Below are 12,533 nucleotides of genomic sequence, written 5' to 3' on the forward strand. Positions count from 1 at the left end.
ATTGGATTTAGGGCCCACCCTAATCCAGGATGATCTCCTTGTGAGATCCTGACCTTAATTATCCCTTTAGAGACCCCTTTTCAAAATCACATTCTGAGGTTCCTGGTGGACAAATCTTTGGCCGGGGGTGGGGGGGGGCATTATTCAACCCACTGTAGAGGCTATCATGTCACTCGGGCTCCTCCTGTCTGAGTGAAAAGGCTTGGTAAACTGCTGTTAGGGACAGCATTCAGAATGCTCCAAATGCTCCTTGATCAACAGCCAAGAGGTGGATATGTTGGAAGTGGAGTTTGGGACGGCACAACACCTTAACCAGAGAGGATGTAGCCCTCATGGTGGGACACTGGGCGCGGTGATCCTGCAGGTAGACCTTCTGACAAGATGCCTCCCTGGTGATCCTGTTCCTGAGGGGCAGCGGCCATGCCCGTGTGGTTGTGCAAAAGGAGAGTCACACCTGCCCTGTCATCCCAGCAGGAGGGACTCCTGTACCACCTCCTTCATCCTGAAGGCTGTTGGGGTCCTTTGTCCTCCTGGGGCCAGGGCGGAGATGGGTGGAGTGCCCCACAGGTGGCTCTGGCCCACCCTGGAAGGGGGCTCTGGGAATGACCCACCTTCTCTCTCTCCCTCTCACAAACAAGACCACCACTTCTGGATGTGGGAGGGTCTCCAGTTCTCTCAGTCTCCCCCTCACTGACGGCTGAAACCCAACCATCTGAAATCCATTTCTTTCAGTTCTTATTTTTATTTTTGAAAACATCATATGCAACAACAGAACTATCACATGAATTTATTCCTTTTTGAATAGGTGATACATTGTCATAGTTTCAGATTCAAAAGGAACAAAAGGAAGTTCTGTGAAAATTCTCCCTCCCACTCCTGTCTCCCAACCACCCTGTCCACCTCTCTAGAAGCCACTGGTGTTTCAGTCTGAAGTATTCTCAGGAGATACATATATAGTCATAGATCTGCTCTTTCTCTTTTCTGCACAAATGGTAGCTACTATACCTAGTTTTGTAACTTGCTGTTTTCACCTCATGATATATTTTGGGGATCTTTCCATATCTGTCATAGAGAGCCTGCTCATATATTTTTTAAGCGGAGGAAGTATCCACAGTGTGGAAGCACCATGCCCTGTTGATGGACACATGGGTTGTTGACTAGGTTCCCTGATACCATAAACAAGTCCACAATGAATAACCTTGGGTGGGCATCGGGTCACATGTGAGTAGGAATAATCCTAATATTGCTAGAAGTAGCGAGGCCGGGCTCCCCTTCCTCCTGCCATAAACCCTCTGGAGGGCACTCAGGCTCTGGACCAAATGGCGCAGTCTCCAAAGACCTGGCTGGTTTATTGTAAAATGGTGAGAGGTATGCAGGTGGAAGTGTGAACCCACCTTGATGGGGGTATTTATGGATGCAGCACATTAACTCGAGTGTGATTCAAGACCATATAATTTTTATGTTGCCATTAAACCTGGCTCGAGCTGAAGCCTCACCTCCATGCACAGTCTGTGTGCAGGTCCCTCAGGGTGGGTTGGGGCTGGGGGGCTGCAGCCAAACTCCAGCTCTGCTCTGTGTGGCCTTGGCAAGCCACTCCCCTTCACTGGGACATTGGGTACTAGAGCCCTTGTCGTTCCCTCTTTCCTAGATTTGCAGAAGACAGGAAAACGTGTTCCGGAGCTCCATGCAAGCCAGGCCCCAACAGCACTCGCATCCTATTTATTAGTAATTACAGTGGCCATGAAACAGAATGGACCCCATTTCACCTTCTGGCTGGTGTATTTATTTCCAATTTTATGTCCTTGGCTCTCTGAAAGAGAAATAAGGTTGAGGAACCTATTTCATTCTGTCTTACCTGGTCTGCCCGGGCAGTGCAGACTGTGGGCAGATCTGTGGGGTCCGGCTCAGCAGACTCTAAGGGGCAGGGGAGGTTGCTGTGGGAGCCCCCCCAGGGCCAGGCTAGGGGTGGCGGTGGGGTGTCTGTGAGGGTTTTGTGCCTGGAGGCCTTGAATGCAGACAACTAACAAACATTTTCCTGGGGCTTTCTCAGTTAATATGTGATTCAGTCAGATCCTTAGTAAGAGCAGATTTAAACAGAAAAAGAAATGAGTGAAAAATTTTTTGGGGTGGGAGGGCTCACAGAACTGCCTTAAATTTGAAGCAGCAAGCTCAGAAATCAGGTGGGAGCTAGTAGAAGACAAAGTAGCCAGGAGCTCAAATCCATCCCCGGGGAATGAGGAGGTGAGGACCCCACGGCTCCAGACACTAGATGCCACCACAGGCAGCATGGCCACTGCCCAGGCTGAACACAGGACAGCAGAGGCTGAGGTGACCTGTTGCTACAAACTGTCACCCCATTGCCTACCGCAGGCACTGTGGTGGGCCCAATAGGGTGGCCTCTGTGTCTGCTCTTAGAAGTCACTTGCCTGAGAATAAATGTCCCTTCCTGCCCCAATGCCTAATGTGAGAAACCTGGGTCACTGTCCACACCCTGACCACAAGGGAGGTGGAAGAAAATTGGTGCCTTTTCAGTTTCTAGAATGGGAAGCCAGCCTGCTCCCATAAAGAGTTATGGAGGGGGACCCACAATCTCAAGGAGGGGGGTCAGATGTAGAGGCAGCAGGAAGGCAACTATCATGGCTGCACACAACAGTCTTGGGATTGGGGTTACTATAAGCATATCCCACTTGTTGAGGTGTTAGGGTGGGGTCTTTACCCGAATCAGGGCTCCTAGGATCTTTATATCGAGCTCTTTGCAGAGCTCTCTGACAATGTAGGTTACTGCTTGGGATCAGCACACCATTAGGGGATTATTGGCAGATACCCATCTTCTCCATCCTTCCCAGTGGTGCTGATGGTAGGCCTGGAGCACATCCCCACTCCATCTGAAACCCACACCCCTTAAGCTGCCATAATAGCTTCTTTTAACCATGAGAATAATGCTGTTTGTCCTTTGGAAGATATTTGCTGGGAAGCAAAGAAAAATAGAATGTTAGAGACAGGGAGATGTAGCCTGGGGATGACTGCTGAGAGAGGGGTGTGGTCACTGGGCAGCTGAGCTCCGGAGTGGGGAGTCCGCTGTGTGTGGACAGTGGGGGCACTGCACGCCTGTGCTCCACTGCACAATGAAGAGTCTTTGCAGCAGAGCACAGAGGCGCCCGGCTGTGGTTGCACATTGTAGCCCTCAGTAAGAGGTGGTGGCAGGGGTCACTGTCCAAGCTGTGCGTCTTACAGACAAGGAAACCGAGGCGCAGAGAGAGGGGCAGTGAGTTGCCCAGAGTGACTCCGTAGGTCAGGGGCAGAGTGGAGAGTAGGTCTTGCGTGGTCCCGCATCCCTGCCACCTCAGCAGGATGCTGGCACAGGTGGTGGGATGGAGGGTACTTGGAACCAAGGGGACCTGGTTGAAATGCAGACTTTGATTCAGCAGGCAGGGGCTGGCTGAGAGTCTGCTTTTCTAACCAGCACCTGGGGGCTGCGCTTGAAGGAGCCAGGCTTCAGAGCAGTGGTTTACGCAGAGGGAGTGCATTCGAATCACTTGGGGAGCTTTCATAAAATACTGATGCTTGGTACCAGAGACTCATTGAACTGGAGGTGGTCAGTGAGCCCCACATACAGGTGGGCTGAGGAAAGCCACAGCAGAGACTGCAAGCGAGGAGTTTCCACAGCACCAACAAACCTCCTCTCTTCCAGCTTCTCCTCAAACCCCTCAGGCCACAGCTAAGTTTAAACAAGCAAACACCTCCGGGAAATGTGCCATGTGGCTGAAGTGTGGCTCCTTACAGCAGGACCTCCCCAGAGGCGCTGAGTGCCAGGGGCATCAGGAGGAAAAAGCCACGAAGGAGGGAAGATGTGTAGAGGGGAGGCCAGAGCCAGGAGGCACAATTTTGTGGCTGGCCCAGGGACCCCCAGTTTCAGCTGCTAGAGAAGACCTGACCTTAGCAAAAGGGACAAACAGGTCTGATACCTGAGGGCTGGGGGAGGGGTACAGTGAAGGAGACCCCGCAAGTGGGGCCACTGGCAGGCTGAGTAGTCGGCCTCAGGCAGCTTGAGTTCCACCATTCGTTCCCTCGGGCCTCTGTGGCCACTGCGGTAGTCATGACACCCCCTCCCCCAAGGGGCCTGGTTTCCCTTTAAGGCTCTGGCCTTGAAACTCCCACCCCAGCACACCTGAGGCAGGCTGTAATTTTCAGGATGGATATCACTCAATTCCAGGCAGGACCAAGGAAGTAACCAAAGCAAAAGGCAAGGCGTGGCTTTGTGACTAGGCCCTGGATTGGCTCCCCTGGGAGCACCAGCTCACCTAGGGCTCCCGGCAGGGCTCTGGTAGCTGGAGGAGGAGTACTCGGTGCCCTCTTAGAGAATGCTGAGACCCTGGAGCAGGTGAATGGTCTGCAAATTCCTGTTAGCTTTATTTAATCCAGTATGTCCAAGCATTTAATCATGGAGCTCTTTTATTACAGAACGACCATTAATGTTCTACAAGCCTCACAATGGGGTTGAGACCCTCTTTCTTGGAGGCTCCGGGACAGGACTGATGCCCAAGTGCCTCAGAGCTAGAGGTTCAGGGCCAGCTGGAGGCCGAGGTGTGACTTCACACCTCTAGCATGCCTGCAGTCTAGGTAGCCCTCTTGAGCCTTCCTCCCTGAGAGCCTTCAGAGGGAGCCGAGCCCAAACACACCTTGGTTTTGGACTTCAGGCTTTCAGTGAGACAATATATTTATGTTTTAAGCTTCCAAGTTTGTGGTAATTTGTTGCAGCAGCCAGAAGAAATTAATCTGATCAGTTATGTGTTCACCTTGGAGAGGTTTCCTGGCCCACTGCCAATCTGGGTTCCTGCCTCATGGACAACAGCCCGCCTCAACTTGTGATATATTCTTGCCCTCAGCGGCCTGAATCAGAGAAGCTCTCGGGGGCCCCCTTGGGTTAGGAGGCCCAGGCTCCCCTTTTCCCAGCAGAATCTCCTCACTCAGTCCCCTCCTCAGTGGGGGTTGAGTAGCTGGGGACAAGTTCCAGGCCAGGAAACTTTCCTTCTTGGCACCTGGGTGCCTTAAGCCCATTGCTGGGGGCAACGTGCATGAAGACCATTGCTGGCCGGGAGCACAGATCTCAGGAAAAAGTGCCCTTTGTAACTGTGGGGGCATTGCAGTGGCTCCTACTGATGGCATTTGAAGTGGGGTGTGAGCAAATGGCTAAGAAAGAATTCTTGAGGGGCGCCTCGGTGGCTCAGCCGGTTGAGCGTCCGACTTCCGCTCAGGTCATGGTCCCGCGGTCCGTGAGTTCAAGCCCTGCATCAGGATCTGTGCTGACAGCTCAGAGCCTGGAGCCTGCTTTGGATTTTGTGTCTCCATCTCTCTCTGCCCCTCCCCCACTTGTGCTCTGTCTCCCTCTCTCAAAAATAAAAAAAAAAATTTAAAAAAAAATTTAAAAAGAATTCTCAAGACGTCTTTGGAACAAAAAGGTGGTTTTATTAAAGCATGGGGACAGGACCCGTGGGCTGAAAGAGCTGCACTGGGGTTGTGAGGAGTGACTCATTATATACTTTTAAGTTTGTGGAGGGAGGAGGGATAGAGATAAAGTTGGTTTCCTAGAGATTTCTGGATGCTAAAAGCAGGGACCCTGAAGATTTAACTGCTGTCAAGATATGGTTGCTTTTAGTTTTTAAGGAAGTGTGAACATTAAGGCATGAAGGCAGCCATAAATGTCTTGGGGAATGTTGCATGCTGCGGGTCTCTGACATCTATCAATAGGCTGCAGGCTGTAAGGGAATTTAACTTAAACTACGTTTTCCTTGCCTTTGTTTCCCTCATCACTACCAGCTGCGGGAAAGTCAAAGACACAGCAAGCCTAGCGTGGAAGTGGGTCTCCACAGGCCATGAGGCCTGGAGTTCTATCCACCTGCTGCTGGAGTCCCATAGACTGGGGTGCCCCAGGGTTCAGCCCCCAGGTCCCCAGAAGGGCTAGGGAAGCCGGGCCTCGCTGGGTCTCAGCCAAAGTCATCTGAAGGGGAGCCATATCCCTCCCCTAAAACTGGGAGGGGGGAGAAGAGGGAGGAAGGGAGGGCAGGGAGGAGGCTCAGGAGGAATCACAACCCCCAGGAGGTGGGACACTTGCTCTCATGGGCTGTGTGACTACTAACACATTGTTGAACTCTTCTGTGTCTCAGTTTCCCTATAAAATAAGAGCTTTGCTTTTCAATCAGCCCTAACTTTTCTTTTGTCACCAAGTCTGTAAGAGCAAATGGGGTACCAGGCTTTGGGGGTGGGGATGGGATTCAAAGGTAAATGAAACACCAAAACTGTCCTGGGAGTGTGTGCAGTCTAATGGGGAAAGCTAGACCCTTGACAGTGACAGAAATCCCTACTGGATGACCGTGGGAACGGAACCCTCTCCCAGTATGGGCTGCATATCAGGAAGGGCAGCCTGAGCCTCAGATGAATTACCAGGGACCCTCGAGGAGGACCTAGGGGGTCCCAGTGGGCATCCCCATGTGGAGCCAGGGCAGCATACCCCACAGGAGAAGTGTGAAGGATGGCAGGAAGGTGGGAAGAAGGGTGGGAAATGGACAGAAAGCTAAAAGAAGACAGACTTAGGTTCATATTCAGCCTAGGTTTCTGGGCTTTTGTGGTATAAATTGTTGTAGAGTGAAAGGGAAATTGATATTTAAGGGTGGCTGGTGGCTGAATTGGTTTATATAGAAAAGGGCAGGAAGTGAGCAGGGGGAGCCCTGCAATTTGGGTTTTGAGAAGGTGTAAAGGAGGCAAGCAACTTTGGGGTAACCAAGCCGTGGTAGAAATACCCATCAATTTGTTTTTTGTGCTATGGTTATAAGCTGCCTTTGGTGTCTTATCGGATGACCATAGTAAAAACTTACATTGTTTTTCAGATATGTTTCAATGCCAGACTGATGATTCTTTGGATGCTGAGACTGACTTCCAGGTGAGTGAAATCAACTGCTTCTAGGGGTTACAGGTGGGTGCAGCCTGCCTAAGAGGGAGACACAGAGAAAGACCCGATGTACCTTGCAGCCCAAACCAAAGTCAAACACAGACCTTTTCCCTTTTCCCCAGCCAATTTCCCAGCTCTTTGTCTCATGGATGATTAGTTAAGATCCAAACTGTTTGTCACCTTGGTGGGCTGCCTGTGGCTCAGTTGGTTAAGTGTCCAACTTCAGCTCTGGTCATGATCTCCTGGTGGGTGGGTTTGAGCCCCGCGTTGGGCTCTGTGCTGACAGCTCAGAGCCTGAAGCCTGTTTTGGATTCTGTGTCTCCCTCTCTCTCTGTTCTTTCCCCACTTATGCTCCCCCTCTATCTTTCTCAGAAATAAATAAATTAAACATTAAAAAAAAACCTGTTTGTCCCCCTGAAACTAGCTACACACGGCACACAGATAAAATTACCTGTTCAGTGGAAACTTCTCCTGATTGCAGTCACCTTACCTGCACCTTGCGTGTTCTTCCCTGTAAAAGTCCAACTCAAACTCCTGAGACAATCTAATCTCATCGGGTGTCTGCTTTTATTGCAGTAGGCTGAATAAAATGAATGTCCTTACTTGTCTGGTTTTTGTCTTTGATAGCCGGGCTTATGCTTTTTCCAACTTCATATCATTTTATCTTCAGGACATTCCTAGGAGATAGATGAGGAAGATATTCTTTGTTCCTCCATTATACTTGGGGCAGGGGGTGGGGGTGAGACTCTGCAGTGTAAAACGTAACTTTTGTGAGGTCACAGAGGTATAAGTAGACCTGAGGCTAGAGCCTGGGTTTCCTGGTTCCTGGCACTTTTAAGGCTGGCCTGTCTTGAGCTCTGAAACCAGATGCAGCCCAGGTCAGACCAGTTCAGACTGGCAGCCTCTGCTCTTGCCTTCAGGGTCCTCTTCCTATCTGGCATCAGCCTGGACCGGACAGTGTGAGGATCCTAAATCCTAGAGCTTCTGAAGGGGCTCCCAAGAGATGATGTGTTCTGGGCTCTATTTTTCAGAAGCAGCAACAGACTTATGAAGTTTATTAATTTGCCCAAGATCACACAGCAAAATAGGTCATCCATAGAGCAGAACTGAGCAGTGGGAGTAGGGAAGATACCTCAGGAAGAGAGGTGATCCCTGACCTTGCACGTTACCATCTGGCCCCTGGATTAGCAGATAGGATATGATCTCCTTTGGGCCATGCCCAACCCATTTCTCCTGATGGGTTCTCAGGGTTTGAAGAGATGCTCAAATAAGTCGCCTGGCATCTCACAGCCTCACAACTGCAAAGTGGGGTCCACACATACACACTGACCCCAAAATTAGTTGTCGGGATGTTTGAGGGCAAGAAATTGGTTTGAGGTTGTTTCTAGGAAGGGGTAGGCTGATTAATGGCCCCCAAAGATGTCCTAATTCCTGGAATCTGTGAATGTATTACTTTATATGGGAAAAGGGAGGGAACTGTCTTTGTTCAGGAAAACACTGTTAGGGACCATTTGGCTGTGAGCAGCTAGGCCCTGGTCAGGACCTGAAGGGGCACAACTGAAGGAAGTGAGGGCAGAATAACTTTTACAAGACAGGCCTTTTGCTCAACAAAAGGAAGGAAGGAGACCCAAGGACATAGCAGGAGCCAAGCTGGCAGGTACACAATTGGGACTTTGAAACACAGGCCGCCTAAATTCTAAGTTTTTGTTTGTATAAATTTCCTCCACCTCTTTCAGTATTTCAGTGACCTTTGCTAAGACTGAAATGGCCGTTTCACTTTCATTTTTGCCTTCATTTGGTTGAAAATAAGCCAAGGAGAGGAGTTGAGTTCTGTGGTTGACACAGGGTAGGGCCGGCACCTATGGGATGGAGAGATGGCCTATAGACTGAACTGCTATTCAGGGGAGCTTAGAGCACTTTGCCCATAACGTCACTTAATCCTGCCACAGGAACATCAGAGCTGGGCAGTCATGGAAGTAGTAAAAACAGATTTTATTTGGGACTACTGCAATAGGGGAGAAGAGATTTGGATACAGACCTATGCTCAATTCAGAATATGGCCTGGGCAAGTGGGAATTTGTAGCTGGTGAGCAGGAGGGAGGTGGTGGATGAGAAGAAACATTGGGGGTGACGGGGGTGCTGGCTAAACTGACCTCCCAGGAGACAAGGATGGGAGAGGACAAGGAATTTGATCAGATGCTGAGGGTGAGGAGATACTGAGGTGAGGGGTTCTGGTTAAACTGAATTAGCAGGGATCTTGCTAAAAATGGATTTTATAAGGAAGTACACAGGTGGGCCAATGAGAAGATTCAGGATTCAGGGCCCTGCTGAAGTTTGGTCAAGCAAAGAATTTTCATCAGTCCTAACAATAATCCAGTGAGGTATATGCCGTTATCCGCATTTTACAGATGAGGAAACCGAGGCACAGAGCTGTTACTTCCCTTGTCCAAGATCACACAGCTGGTGAATTAGCACTTCAACCTGGGCCATCTGAATCCAGAGCCCCTCTTCTTAACCACTGGGCCATATGGTCTCCTAATCCCCCCCTACTGCAGTGAGATTGTAAACTCTGCCCCTCCCCACAAGAATATAAAGAAATGCTAGGCAGGGGCAGCTGTGGAGTGGGGGTTCAAAGCCATCACAAGAAGGAGCTTCAAGGGACAGGGTGGCCCCTGTTCACACTTAGTCTGTATGTTGTCCTGTGTCCTCTCCCCAACCAGGCTGGGGTTCCTAGAGGGTGGAGGGGTACAGTGTGGCTATGCTAGGTCACACTACATCCAACATTTGTAGAGGGCTCTATACTTTCTCTGTGTACTGTCCTCTATACAATCTAATTTCATCGACACGGTTGTCCCAGGAGGTAGAACAGAAATCATTGCCTCCATTTATGAATGAGGAAATCGAGCCTTACGGAAGCCATGTGGCTTGCACGTGTCACATAGCTGGTAAGTAACAGAATGCTAAACTGGAACATGCAATTTTTTTTCTTTCCACCCCAAAGTGTCCCCTCTTCAGGTTAACTGCTTTAAAAAGCATTCCCCCCCACCCCCTCAAAAAAGAGCCCACTCTCTCATTTTTTTTCCATTTTGAAAGCACAGGCCCCATTTGCAGATGGTCTTGAGCTGGAAATAGCACGGTATGGAGATGATTTCCTCAGGATTCAGCATTAACCACTCATCTTGGGCTTGTCCTTCCGGGAAAGGACTCTGGTCAGGATAATTGTCGCACATTCATCCCCAAGGCTACTTTTATATAAACGCAGAGCCAAAGGCTGAACTCTCACTGTTCCCACTGTTCTGATGAACAGCCAGCACCCTTTGCAAAGTAAGAAAAAAACAGCCTTCCATCAGTTTCTGCTCCAACTCAGAGAGGCCACTCCAGTCAAAAGCCACTTCAGCTAAGGGAGAAGTGGGCACAACAGGGCAGCGATCTCCCTGGTCCTAACTGGCTTTTCCTTTTCAATTTCTCTTTTACTTAAGAACCTCTTCCTGCGAAATGACTGATTGATGTCACTGTCCTGTATCCAGGGATTTTCTCAGCAAATGCATCCAAGGTGTGAAATGGAGGCCAGCTGTCCATCTGTCATAAGGTACAGCATTCCCTCCCACAAAACCTGAATTGAGCACGTACTGACCACCCACAGCATGCCAGGGCCCCTGCCCTAAAGGAGCTCATGTGTAAGTGTGGGAGGAAGAAAGGATGCATGGGAATAATGCAGGGAAAACCAGCACCTGAGGCTTGGAAGAGGCAGGAGGGCTTCCAGAAACTGGAGTGTAGGGGGTGCATCAGGGAGGAGATGAGCCATCCATTGAGCCCTGGAGGCCTCCTCAATTCATTCAGTGAGACTTCCCCAGTGTGCCTGGGGACATAGCAGTGAAGGCAACAGATAAAAATTCCTGCCACCCTGGTGGGGAGAGAGACAATAAATAAGCCACAGAGAATTAGAAAGCAAGGAGTGCCCACTAGGGAAATTAGGCAGAGCTTGGGGCGATATAAGGAAGGGATTGAGATTTTAAGCTGGATGACTGGGCTTCAGTCAAGGTCAGTCAAAGGGAGTAAGCCCTAAGGATATCTGGAGGAGGCCTTCTGGGAAAGGGGAACAGAGATGGAAAGATCTGAGCCAGGAGTGTGCATGGAGTTTCTGAGAAACACAGTTGGAGGGTAGACTCTTTCTTGGACAGGGGTTGTGATGGGGGGAGTGTCCTTTTTAAAATCAGTTACTCTGGGCAGCAGTACAGGTAAGCATCTGCGGACCTCTACTCAGTTCCCTGGCAGTTACCTTTGTTGCTGGAAGAACGATGTGGTGGGGAGGTTGGGAAGTGACAGGTTGCAGAGGGGAGGGGAAGGGGCAAATGACACAGGAGTCTGAGCAGCCATTTTCTCTTCAAGTGACGCCAGTGAAAGGTTAGGGGCAGAGGAGCCATGTGCTCAGATGTTGGCTCTAAGGGATCACTCTGTATTAAGAATAGTCTATAGAGGGGCACCTGGATGGTTCAGTCAGTTAAGTGTCTGATTTCGGCTCAGGTCATGATCTCACCGTCTGTGAGTTCGAGTCCGACATTGAGCTCTGTGCTCACAGCTCAGAGCCTGGAGCCTGCTTCAGATTCTGTGTCTCCCTCTCTCTTTGCCCCTCCCCCATTCATGCTCTGTCTCTCTCTCTCTCTCTCTCTCTCTTAAAATGAATACATTAAAAAAAAAATTGTCTATAGTCCCCAAGGGTGGAGGCAGGGAGACAGGTTGCTACAACAGAGTTGATAAGTGTGTGCTTAACTTAAGAGAAACCACCAAACCAGTTTCCAAAGCTGCTGCACATTTTGTATTCCCACCAGCAGTGAATGAGGGTGCTTGTTGCACATTCTTATCAATGCTTGGTTTTATCAGTCTTTTTAATTTAGCCATTCAAGTGGGTGTATAGTAGTATCTCATTGTGATTTTAATTTTTACTTCCTGGATGACTAATGATGTTGGGCATCTTTTCATGTGTTTGTGGTAGAAAGTTGGCAGTAGTTTGGAGCAGGGTAGTGGCAGTAGAGATGATGGGAGGGTCTCATTCTGGATATAAGGGATCTGGAAAGAGCAGTGGGGTGATGCACTCGAGATGGGGGAGCCAATGGGCTCTAGAGCTGACATCCTTCCTGAGTCTTGTGGGAGAAGGAACCACCTCCAGACAAACTGGGTGTCTGCCTGAATTGTTGTTCCCAATATCCACTTTCCCTTTTTCTCAGGTGGCAGAGCCCTGATTTTGGCTGACCACAGGGTTAGTCAGAGTGGAGACCACACTTAGCCACGTGACCAAGTTCTGGCCAATGGGATGTGGACAGAAGAGTTAGGGCAGCTCCTAGCTTTAAAGGACAGCCACACGTACTCTTCACCCCTTCTTCCTGTCCTGCCTGGAACTTAAAAACCACTGTAGTCCACACCTGAGATGGTAGATGGCAGAGCCAGAAGAACCCTGAGCCCCTGGCTCCTGGAGTGTTCAGTCAGGCCTGGACTGCCACCTCCAGGCTTCTTGAATGGGAGGGAAATACATTTCTGGTTGGTTCCCTGCTGCTGCTGCTGCTGCTGCTGCTCTCAGCCTAATCTGAAC

General features: G+C 49.9%; 1 long non-coding RNA gene across 1 annotated transcript in view; it reads left to right on the forward strand.

Annotated features, from left to right (window-relative positions):
- LOC128311192 (uncharacterized) overlaps positions 1–10,535 on the forward strand; it is a 52,484-nt gene extending 41,949 nt beyond the window's left edge. The window contains exons 2-3 of the long non-coding RNA XR_008289302.1: positions 6,885–6,937; positions 10,426–10,535. This is a non-coding gene — a long non-coding RNA (uncharacterized LOC128311192). The remainder of the gene's footprint in view (positions 1–6,884; positions 6,938–10,425) is intronic.
- Positions 10,536–12,533: the final 1,998 nt, after the last annotated feature.

The sequence above is a fragment of the Acinonyx jubatus genome, chromosome A3, assembly GCF_027475565.1.
Source record: "Acinonyx jubatus isolate Ajub_Pintada_27869175 chromosome A3, VMU_Ajub_asm_v1.0, whole genome shotgun sequence".
NCBI lineage: Eukaryota > Metazoa > Chordata > Mammalia > Carnivora > Felidae > Acinonyx > Acinonyx jubatus.